Consider the following 12,394-nt stretch of genomic DNA (forward strand, 5'->3'; position numbering starts at 1 on the left):
TTTGCAATTTTTGCAGGTCTTTCTTTACTTCATGGAATGGAGAGTAGAGAAGAGGAGGCTGAGGGGAGACCTTATCACTCTCTACAAATACCGAAAGGGAGGTTGGAGTGAGGAGGGGGCAGCCTCTTCTTGGTGGCAAGTGACAGGACTAGAGGAAATGGTTACAAGCTGTGCCAGGGGAGAGTCAGGCTGTATATTAGGAAATATTTCTTCACTGAAAGGGTGTATCACTGTCATCCTTGTGCTGTGCCCCCTTCTGCTTTCTTCAGAAGCAATTTAGAGCTCTGTTGGCCTATGAGGGAAGGAAGAGTGTCCTGCTGAATGGAGCAGCACTGTAAGGCATGAACTCAAGTACAGTGCTGTACTGCACTTTATGGTATGTTTGCTAAAAGCTTGACACTGTGGTGGCTCACAGGAAATATTGAGGGTTGCGAGCAAGCTGTAGGTCAAAAAGGGTGGGAATTAGCATCAATAAAGGAGAGCAGGACAATGCAGTTGGTGTACTAGAGGTATGGGGTTTGCTTTAAACAATTATAAACCTAGAACACTGTATCCAGTTTCAGGCTCCTTAATTCAAGAGACACAGGAAGCTAGTGGAGAGAGTCCAATGGAGGTTACAAGGATGATTAAGGGACTTGAATATCTCTATTACGAGGAAAGACTGAGAAACCTGGGACCATTTAGTCCTGAGAAGGGAAGGCTGAGAAGGGGACTTATCAATGTCTATAAATTTGTGAGGAGTGGGTGTCAGGATGAAGGTGCCAGTCTCTTTTTGGTGGTGCCCAGTGATGGGCCAAGGAACAACTGGTGAAAGCTGGAGCGCAGGAAGTTCTACCTCAACATGAGGAGAAATTTCTTCACTGCAAGGGTCACAGAGCAATGAAACAGGCTGCCCAGAGAGGTTGTGGCGTTTCCTTCCCTGGAGACTTTCAAGAGCCTATCTGGATGTGTTCCTGTGTGACCTGCCCTGGGTGATCTCATTTGACATGGGAACTGGACTGGACGATCTCTAGAGTTCCCTTCCAACCACTAACATACTAGGATTCTGTATTTTGCACCTAAGGTTGTAAACTTTGTGTTTTCCACAATGTAGTCTTGTAAGATCCCTCTTAAATGATTGGATTCCGTCGGAATTGTGTAACATGTAGAATCATAGAATTAACCAGGATGGAAGAGACCTCCAAGCTCATCCAGTCCAACCTAGCACCCAGCCCTAGCCAGTCAGCTAGACCATGGCACTAAGTGCCTCATTCAGTCTTTTCTTGAGCACCTCCAGGGACGGTGCCTCCACCACCTCCCTGGGCAGCCCATTCCAATGCCAATCACTCTCTCTGGGAAGAACTTCCTCCTAACATCCAGCCTAGACTTCCCCCGGCACAACTTGAGACTGTGTCCCCTTGTTCTGTTGCTGGTTGTCTGGGAGAAGAGACCAACCCCCACCTGGTTACAACCTCCCTTCAGGTAGTTGTAGACAGCAATGAGGTCACCCCTGAGCCTCCTCTTCTCCAGGCTAAACAACCCCAGCTCCCTCAGCCTGTTCTCATAGGGTTTGCATTCCAGACCTTTCACCAGCTTTGTTGCCCTTCTCTGGAAATGTTAACTTGAAATGCTCTGAACAGCCTAAGCAGATTTTGGTTCTATTATTTCTTTAAAATGGTCATAGTCTGTGTGGGTGCATTATAGGAATTAAAAATAAATAAATAGAAGTCAGGCAGCCCTAAGACCTTGCATTAGAAATAAATTGCAGCCTGGAGGATTTATGCTTTATGGTCAAATTTTAAAGATCATAAGCAAAGTAAAGGAAATGGATTTTTACATTGCATTCTGTGTCTGTAACCTGTCCTAGGTTACTGTGGCATGTGCAGGGTTTGAACACTCCTGACAGCAGCAGTCCTTTGGGAGTCTTGCTGTTTGTTCAGAGGAAATCTCAATACTTTTCAGCAGAGAAGAATATGGTTCATGAACTGATCTCCATTCTTCTGCTGTTTCTTAACAGTCATCCTGGGACTATGCTCTGGTTAACCAAGGCTTGTGCTGCTTGCTTTAGTGGAGACCGGTGAGATGTGAATTAATGTAGTGTGAAAGACATTGAGCAGGGGAGAAAAGGGAGGGAGGAGAGGGAAAAGTTTATGCTCCCTCCTTGTCAGCATGATTTTTGCCCCTGCAGGGGCTTCTTTCCCCCCATCTCCTATTTTTTTCTGTGCATTGGGATGTAGAATGTGTGAGACAAGCATGTTGCTTAGCAACTGGAGGTGAACAACCTGTGCAGAGCAATAAGAGCAGGGGAAGAGGAGGGATCAGGAATATATATATATATATATATATATATGTGGCTGTTACTGCAGCTGCTGATTTTAGAAATGAGACAGGAAATCTTCTGCTGAGGTTCTTTTTTGTCTTCATTTCTTTCCCCAGAAAAGTGCTTTCTCTGCCTTTCTCACTGAGCAGGATGCACCCAGTTGACATGTTATTGTGGTGAAGGAGTTTGGCCATCTGGAAATCTTCAAAATCTGGGATCCCTGGGGTGCTTAAAATACAAAATCACCCTGGAGGGGATTCTAGTTGCTGGAATACAAGCGCTTAAGTTGCTTGAGCTGAACTTTGCACAGTCTGGAATGAATTGGGGTAATGAAGGAAGGAGACTCCTCCATCAAAAAGTGGCATGAGGTGCTCCAGAGCATGGCTGCAGATATTGGAGGAGATGGAGCTTGTTAACAAAGTCTCGTAGTGAGAGTCTGGTCTCAGGATCTGGCTTTTGTGAAGTGATCTTCATCAGTCTATTCTGGTTTGTGTTAAGAACCCAGAAGAGGGATGATGTGTCACTCTGCCAGATTCTCTTGGCAGAGAAAACAATTTGGCTCTGCCCTTACAAGTTCTAGGAGAAAAGCCAGGGAAGTTGTCTGTTCCAGGCTTTTTATCATCCTGTAGCTTTATCTGTAGAGCCGCACCTGAGACCATCTAAATTGGACATGAAGCAACAAATTTCACCTACTTGCAACTGTTTTCTACAGGTGCAAGCAGAAACATTAGATTAAAGTTGGCTTCTGATTTCACTGAATGCCACTGACTGTAGGACAGACTGCAGAAATAGCTGTAAAATGGATTCCTACCAGGGGGCTCGGAGGGCAATGCAGTCCAGGAGGCACAGGCTGTACAGTGGTCTTTGAAATTCATGTCCAAATCTAAATTCATATGCTGAAATACAGGTTCTCTACCTCAATATGCAGAAGTGGAGTATGGAAGAGGGCTCTGCAAATAGTATTGTATGCAGAATGCTTATGGCCAGCAGAGCTTGTGACAGAGCACTGAGCAGATTAACAATTAGCTTTGGCTGTGTGTACAGTGGACATAAAGCAAGATGACCTAATGCTGAGATCAAAATACTCAACCAGCCCATGGCATTAGCCCCATTACTTTCTCATCTGCTAGAAGATGTTGGATTAAATACTTGTATTTTTCTAGTGAATCTGGAAACTAACGAGTCTGAGCAACAGGAGATGTCAGGGATGCATGCTCCTCAGCTGAGGTTCTGCAGCCTCAGCTCCCTAAAGTCCTTCTTCCACTGTTCAAGCGGGACCTGGGAAGGGATAGTTCCTGATGTAGACTCACATGGTGGCTTTTTCAAATCAAATTGAAAGCAAAATGACACCAAAACATTGTATCAAGCACAGAGTAAAATGGTTAACTTGCTTGTGTCAGGCATTTTATACAGGGACATTGCCAAGTAGGCAGCCAGATGACTTTTTTCTCACTCTGGGTTCTTAAGGTTTAGGTCCGTAAAAATAGGTAGATTCCTAATTCTCCTTGACTTCAGTAGAGGTTGGGCATCTACATGATTCTGGTGCTGAGTATTCTGTTGGAAGCTCTGTAAAGGACTCATGGAAACTTTAGTTACAGGTTACTGGGAGAATTTAGTGACGTTTGGTATTTTAAATGCCCAGTAGCTATTCTTAGAGCTCCTTCTAAACCATACACTCAGTGTCTTACATGGCTGAAAATGGCTGTGGTTAAATGGACTGTGCCAACTGGGGAGAGCTTTTTACCCTGTTTCATGAACTAGTGCCAGCAGTACCTTTGGTTGCTGACTTGTAGGAAAATGGAAACAACCTACAAATCTGAAGCAACTGCAGAAGCCAGTGAGTTTCCAGTTCTCTTTTGCTCCCAGGAAGTGTTAAGTCACTGGTGTGGCAGCACAGGAGCAGCTGAGTGGAGATGAGCAAATGAAGATTGATGACAAGCTGTGTGTATGAAGTGTTTCTGCTGCTGTCTGATAGCAGGTGTAATGAAGCAGTACCCCTTGCTAAGCAGAAATGCTGAAGACCACTTAGTTATTTTAAAGAAATAGTCTTGCAGCTCTGCAGATGGGCTGCATGGTGTTTTAAAGTCATTTTCATCTGTTGGAAGCTCGGTGCTAGCTTTTGTGGGAAGCTTAGAAGGCTTCTAAACACAGAGGCTAGTGCCTGTGTATGGGTGGATCACCCCAAAACAAGGCAAAATATGCACTAAAGGGTTTTTAAAAAGAGACTCCATGTTTTAAGAAGGCAGCAGCTGGAGTTGTACTTTTTGGCAGGTGGGAGGGAAGTGGAGTCCCAGCATTGTAAATAATGCCTGACAACTACAGGGAAGATTAAGATGATATTGTGCCGAGGAGCCCAGCCTCTGCTTTGGTACTGGTGGCCTGGACAGGCAATTGGTGGGATTAAAGGAACTTCTTCAATGCTGCAGCATTCCCTTTCTGGGAGGGTTATGGCAGGGTCCCAGAGCAGCATGCCAGACAGATGTCAACACCAAGCCATTTTCTGCTCTCTCTCTCTTTTAGTTCTTACAGACTGCTATTTGAAACCCATTTGCACCAGGAAATTCTCACTGCTGGGCTCCATTTGACTATCTAAAGGGTGGAGATCATGAGGATGGGGTCAGATTCTTTTCAGTGGTGCCCAGGACAAGGTGCAAGAGGTACAAACTAGAGCACAGGAAGTTCAGTTGCACTTAAGGAAAAACTTCTTTACTTTGAGGGTGATGGAGCCCTGGAGCAGGCTGCCCAGAGAGGTCATAGAGCCTCTTTCTTTAGAGGCTTTCAAAACCCACTTGGACACATTTCCTGTGCAACCTGATCTAGGTGACCCTGCTTTAGCAGAGGGATTGGACTAGATGATCACCAGAGATCTTTTCCAATCCCCACCAGAGTGTGATTCTGTGATTCGGGAATTACTATAGGGAAAATATGAAGCCAATGGGATTTCATTCTTTACTGGCATTTTGACATCATCTAAGGACTTAAAGGGAGGCTGCTGAGTTTGTCTGTTTGTGAGGAGGAACAGCAGTGGAGGGAGAAGCAAAAAGGGACCTGCAGTTACCCACCATCTAAACCATTGTCTGCCTGAGAGCCCTGAGTGGAGGCAGTATCAGAGCTTTGAGAAGCTGTGAGGAGTTTGACTTCTGCCTGTCATGTCCAGAGCTTTACCTGAGTATTTTGCTTTGTCGTGCATGGGATTTTGTTTTAAAATCCTCTTAACTCAACGTAAGATCACAAAGCAGCACATGCATAGGGGCACAGAGTCGTTAACTCCAGGCTATCACACTTGATTAGCATTTAATGTTACAAACGTTTGTTGTTAAGGTACTCTTTCTAGATTTACATATGAACAATTCATATTTAAGCTTAACCAGCCTGTGTTCAGGAATATTTTCAGTGTCCCAGCATAATAACTAGTAGGTTCTGTTTGAAAAGGTGAGTTTTGTAGGTTCCGTTTAAAAAGATTGGGTTTTTTTTTTTAAGTTGAAGATTAAAAGATTTAGATGAGTGATGTCATTCTCTGCTTTATCCAAGCTGCCTTTTTCATTTCAAACAATTAAGCATCAAAGATTGTTCTCAGAGGGCATCCTGGATCTGATAATATCCAGATATATTCTATTTTTGTCCAGGTTTTAGAATTCTTTGTCTAGTATTAAATCTTAACAGAGAAAGAAAGAGAGAGAGAGAGAGAGTGAGAGAGTGTCTCACCAGTATGATTTTGTTGGGTTTTTCACTTCTTTCTTTTGACCTTGGTGTGTCCTTAAGCTTTGCTGCCACCGCTATTGAATTGCTGGGAGGCTAAGTCTTAGCAAAGAGCACTGTGTATGCACAATGTCAGCTGCGTGCCAGAAGGCTCCTAAGGTGAGGAACACTTTACTCTATTTTGCTCTGAAAGACTTACTGAAGAATATTCACATTTCTGTTGCTGCATTTTGGGTTTTGTTGAGGGTTTGCAGAGAGGAAGGAAGAAATCAGTGGTAAAAAGGGAACAAAGAGAGAAAAGATTGGTGAGGAAGGATTTGAAATGACTCTCCAATGTATTTATGATTTGCTTAGCAGAGGAGGGAATAGAACACAAAAAGCTGTGATTAAAAATAAAACAAAGATGAAAAGAGAGGCAGTAAGAAGCTGGCAGTGTTATTATTTGAGATTAAGTTGACTGATCAAATAATGAGAGCTCAAGAGTGTGATCTGCTCTATTCATAAACCTATCTGGGATTAATTTAATCTGTCATTAAAAAAAAATATATATGTACCACATTGTCATATTAAGTTTCCTACCTAAAACAAAAGGGTAGTCAGGAAAGAAAAGAATAACTGGGTTTAAAATCAAAGGCTTTGAACATAAGCAGATCTTATAAATTCCAAACAAAGGTCTGTGATCAAGGTGGAGTTTGTCACAGAATCACAGAATTGTCAGGGTTGGAAGGGACCTCAAGGAGCATTCAGTTCCAACCTCCCTGCCATGGGCAGGGACATCTTCCACTAGATCAGGTTGCCCAGAGCCAGATCCAGCCTGGCCTTCAAAACCTCTAGGGATGCAGCCTCCACCACCTACCTGGGCAACCTGTTCCAGTACCTCACTACCCTCATGGTGAAGAACTTTTTTCTAATGTTTAATCTAGCTTGGATCCATCCCCCCCAGGCCTATCACTACCTAACACCCTAAAAAGTCTCTCACCAGCTTTCTTATAGGCCCCCTTTAGATACTGGAAGGCCACAATAAGGCCTTCTTGGAGCCTTCTCCTCTCCAAACTGAACAACCCCAGCTCTCTCAGCCTGTCCTCAGATCAGTTATATGGGCAGTATCCCTCTCCTTAAGTTTTCCAGGATTTTTTTGGGGGAAATTCATGGTAGTTTGGATGAAGGTTGTGCTTATTAATGCTTGGCTTCATGGAATCAGATCTGATGAGCTTCTGCTAAATAACCAAATTCCTTTCCTTGCAACACCCAGACAAATTTTGATACTGTGGAGATGTGAGTTTGTGCTGAACCATGTGGAGCTGGCTCTTCTTGAGCAAGACCACAAATGTCAGTGATAAAAGAGTTCTTGTGTTTGAATTTTATGGAGCTAGCAAGAGCAGCAAACTGAACAGGAAACAAGTGGCTCTACATCATGTGCGTTTGCTGCCCTAGATGCCAGCACAAGCAAACACAGCCACTTACATTGCTGTAATTCCAGGGCTTTTGCAAAACAAAACAAAAACCCAACTCAGATCATGGTGCAGAGATTGACACAGAAACTCAGGACATTTATGATTTGAGGTCACCTTTATTGCTGGAGCAGAAGCCCATGTACTGAAAGGGAAGGTTCTTTTCAAACTGAAGCCCTGGGATTTGATCTGCATTTGCCAAATGTTGCTTTGTAAGCTTATTTTCCATGAAATCCATTCTACAGTCTACTTTCCACTGGTTGTGATGGTAACGGGGAAAACAGGTTTTAAATGCCCCATATAAATGGGCAGCACTCTGGTAGGATGATGCCTCAGTCTGTGTAGCTAGGTTACTGCACCTACCCACATGCTCAAAAAAAAAAGCTTTGGTGAGCACTGTGCAATTAGTCCAAAGTCCAAAAGATGAAGTTTAACCAAGCCCAGTGCTGGGTCCCACATTTGGATCACATCAACCCTGTGATTGTTCCAGGCTCAGGACTGGAAAGGACCAGCTGCATGAAGATGAGCCAGTGTGTACCCAGGTGGCCAAGAGGGCCAACAGTGTCCTGGCATAGATCAGCAATGGTGTGGCAGGCAGGAGTAGGGAAGGGATGGTGCCCCTGTACTTTGCACTGGTAAGGATGTACCTTAAGTGCTGAATTCTGTTTCAGGTCACTCACTGCAAGGATGACATTGAGGTGCTGAAAATATTCCCTAATATCCAATCTGAACTTCCTCTGGCACTATTAGGAGGAAGTTCTTCACAGAGAGAGTGATTTCCCGTTGGAATGGGCTGCCCAGGGGGGTGGTGGAGGCACCATCCCTGGAGGTGCTCAAGAAAAGACTGGATGAGGCATTTAGTGCCATGGTCTAGTTGACTGGCTAGGGCTGGGTGCTAGGTTGGACTGGCTGATCTTGGAGGTCTCTTCCAACCTGCTTGATTCTATGATTCTGTGCCTAAGAAAGCCCCTGCTACTGGTGTGTCCATATCAGTTTAATGGAGGCATAAATCTGTGGTGAAAAACTCTTGAATCTATGATTCTATTTTGGGACATTTTCTCTCATTCTATCATCTGATACTAGGGAAAAGAGACAGACCCCAGCCTAGCTCCAGCCTCTTTTCAGGGAGTTGTAGAAAGCAATGAGGCCTCTCCTCAGCCTCCTTTTCTCCAGGCTGAACAACCTCATTTCCCTCAGCTGCCCCTCACCAGCCCTGTTCTCCAGACCATTCACCAGCTTCATTGCCCTTCTTTGGATATGCTCCAGGGCCTCTTGGTGTGAGGGCCCCAAAACTGATGACAGGTGTGACCTCATTAGTGCTGAGTACAGGGTGACAATCACTGCCCTAGTCTTGCTGGTCACACTGTTGCTGATCCAGGTCATCTGTGCACATGCTGGTTCATGTTCACCAGAAATGAGTGAGACATTCCGATTTTAACAGGGGTTATGAAGTTTTCAAAGTATTCTGTGCTTTCTTTTATAGGAATGGTAATTTCCACCCTGAATTGTACTTCAGACAGCATGAAATGAATGGAGTTTTGTGGATTCAACACAGAGCATACTGCCAAGTGGTTGTTTCTGCTTTCTGTCTAGCCCAGCAAGTCAAAATCTCTAAGGAGAAACAAAAAGAATTTCTAAAGAGGAGTGGGATCCCAAGTCCTCGTGACCATGCTTGCATGAGAAGGAGATCCTTATATGAAACAGTGAAGAAAACATTTCTGTAAGTAAAATAACTGCCACTGCTCATCTTCCCTGGTGGCCTCATTTCATATGTGCTCTCAGAACTTCTGTGAAGCATCCGTGTAGGCAGGCAGAAGGCTCCTTTATACATCCAGGTTTAAAAGCTGGTCCTTAAGCACCTCGGTACTTTTGACTTTTCTCAGGCGTATGTTTTTCTTTCCTATTTGTGTTGCTTACTGCTCAGCTTTATAAACCTGGTGTAGGTGTACTAGAGGGTTGGACTAGATGATCCCCAGAGGTCCCTTCCAGCCCTCACCACGTTGGGATTCTGGGATTCTGTGAATGCAAGGCGGCGCAGCAAAGTGCTGTTATCCATCTGAATCACTGCAGCTGCATTAGGGAGAGTGCAGAGACTTCCTAACTGAGATGAAAAAATGTGTGACAGCTTTTGACAGAGAGGAAGATTGAGCCGAATGAATCAAAGAGTGGCTGCTCACTGATCTACTGGAGCTACTTGTTTGAACTGTGGGCAAGCTTCTGAAGTCCAGATGCTCTGCTGGAGTCTATTATCATACCTTCCTCAGCAGGTAACTTAACTCCTGCCTCTCGTCTTTTGATCCCAGGCAGAAAGGACTATGGGGAACTACTCCATGTCTGACTGGGACTCTAGAAAATATCTGGTGGTCAAAGCAGAATTCTCTGTTCCCCTCAAGAGCATGGGCTGGATGCAACTTCTTAAGGCAGCCAGCAGTAGCAGACTGGCAGAATTATAAGGGAATGGAAATTCCTCTCACTCTTTGGACTTTTTTTACACTCCAGGGCAAAACTGATGGAGGAAGGTACTCTAAGGTAACTTTTGTAGTGTTTGGTTTCAACTCCAGCTGCTTCTCAGGACCTCAGACGAGTCCCAGCTGCAAATCTTGTATGCCATAGTTGTTAGTGTGATCAGTAGGGCAAACAAGATGACTCAAAGACAGGTTGATGAGGAAATTATGATGTTTCAGGGGCTAGTTTAATGCTTTGTGGGGAATGGATTCACTCAGCATCTGGAGTGGACCATGATGTGAAAAGGTCTACCCTTAAAGTCCTACCCCTCAACTTTAAGAATTAATTCTGAACTTTAATTCTATTGAGGTTCAAAATACACTTTGAAATAATACAACCTAGGCACATTTCGTTGTGTGCTTGGTCCAGTTGTGGGCTCCCCAGTTCAAGAGAGACAGGGAACTGCTGCACAGAGTCTAGTGGAGGCTACAAAGATGCTGAGGGGCCTGGAGCATCTCTGTGAGTGGGAAAGGCTGAGACATCTGGGGCTGTTTAGCCTACAGAAGAGCAGCCTGAGAGGAGATCTGATAAATGCTCAACAGCTAAAGGTTGGGGGACAAGAGGATGGGGCTAGACTCTTCCCAGTGGTGCCCAGTGATGGGGCAACTGGCACAAACTGCAACCCAGAAGGTTCCATCTGAAGTCACTTCTAGCTTGGCAATGAGTTCATCTGGATGAGTTCTTCAAGGGAAAAGAAAACATTTGCTTATAAAAACCATCTAACCCAAAAGTATGTCATCTACAATAATTTATTCCCAGTGTTTTCATTCCAGTGAATCTCTAAAGTGTTAGGAAATATTTGCATAAGGAAATCTTTGTAGTTTTGACTTTCTTGAAAAATAAAATCCCCTGCTCATGATGTAATAATTAGTAAGAAGTACAAAGTGATCTAATGCCCATTCTTCTGTATCAAACTGGCTTTCATTTTTAATCATAATTGCTGCCATTCTTAGCTCTTGAATAATTACCCTTTACATCAAGCTGCCTAGGGGATGTTCTCAGGCTTGGGAAAAGGAAAACACATCACTTCTTTGCTCTCCTTTCAAAGACCAGACCAAAACTCTTGCACCCACAGTAGGAAAGGTGTTGAGCAGCTCCTCAAAGAAATGCAGCAGTGCTTAACCCTGTGCCTTTGGCATTGCAGCCTTGAGCCCTTCTGTGGCACATGGGTGGACCACTCAGTGGAGCAGGAATTTGCTTGATGATCACACTCAAAGAGCTGTGGTCAGTGACACTGTAGCCTGGTGATGTGCTGGTGAGTGGCTGGACCTGCAGCTGCTGTGATGTGCAGGTGGAATGGCCAGGCTGAATCTCTGATTTGCCTTAGATATCTATATATGAGGTACTTCAGAGCAATGTAACTGCTGAAAAACATGTCCTGTAAGCTGACCAAATCATTCCTAACCTATTCTTACTATCAAGTAGCACTCTGTTTCAAAGCCAGAGCGTCTTGGACTCTAGCAAGGCACCCTAGTTGATGTCTTTTGTCTCTAGATAGGGTTTCTTCAGCCTGCTAACTGTTCTGATGACTACACAGCCTTTCTTTGAACATAACCTCTCATGTTCTAAGGCAATCTTGTTTAATGGGCAGCAGTAAATTTCATATGTGAACACCTGAGTCTAACCAGGTAAGCTCGGCATGTGTCAGATGGGAGACAGAACAAGACATGCTCGAAGTCACAGCAACAGTGTTACTGTGTCTTAATATCTAACAAGGTTTAGCTACTTGTTTGATGGAAGAACAGCAGGCTCTCAGTTCATCTATCATAGGTTTGTTGACTCTGCCATGGGCTTTTTCTCTGCTTCTGTTTCTTAGATTCTGTTTCTCATTCTTAGGAGGAAAGGCTGAGCATATCTAGGGCTGTTTAGCCTGGCAAAGGCTTAGGGGGACTCTGCTCAATGTACTGAGGGTCAGGAAGACAGTCAGTGGCTTCCCAACGATGCCCAGTGACAAGACAAGGGACAACAGATAAAAACTGGCATACAGGAAGTTCTTCAACATGAGGAAAAAATTCTTTGCTATGTGAGTGCCAGAGCACTGGAGCAGGCTGCCCAGAGAGCTTGTGGAGTCTCCTTCCCTAGAGAGATTCCGAACATGCCTGGAAGCATTCCTGTGTGGCTAGCTGATCCTGGTTTGGCAGGGATGTTAGACTAGATGATCTCTAGAGATGCATGCCAACCCCTGCCATTCTATGATTCTGTAATTCCCCATAAACAAAGCAGTATCTGTCTTAAAAATTAAGACATCTTCAGGTGCTACCAGACCTCTTCATGCTGTATTTTACTGAGAGGGAATGGATAGAGTGATCACACAAGGCTTTGGTGCTGGCAAATGCATTCTAGTTGTTATCTAATCAATAAAACCACTTATAAATGATTGTTGCTGGAAGGACTGACATTACTCACACGGACATGCTACACCTGCTGTTCCCTGCAGCAG

The 12,394-nt window shown here is 44.3% G+C and overlaps 1 long non-coding RNA gene across 2 annotated transcripts in view; it reads left to right on the forward strand.

Moving 5' to 3' along the window:
* Nucleotides 1-10,291, forward strand: part of LOC135182349 (uncharacterized) — a 68,171-nt gene extending 57,880 nt beyond the window's left edge. Inside the window, exons 5-7 of one of the 2 annotated variants that reach the window (XR_010305179.1) lie at nt 8,933-9,169; nt 9,575-9,716; nt 9,843-10,291. This is a non-coding gene — a long non-coding RNA (uncharacterized LOC135182349). Of the gene's footprint in view, nt 1-8,932; nt 9,170-9,574 lie in introns of both variants that reach the window. The other variant, XR_010305178.1, reaches the window with a different exon arrangement.
* Nucleotides 10,292-12,394: the final 2,103 nt, after the last annotated feature.

This window comes from Pogoniulus pusillus, chromosome 16 (genome assembly GCF_015220805.1).
Source record: "Pogoniulus pusillus isolate bPogPus1 chromosome 16, bPogPus1.pri, whole genome shotgun sequence".
NCBI lineage: Eukaryota > Metazoa > Chordata > Aves > Piciformes > Lybiidae > Pogoniulus > Pogoniulus pusillus.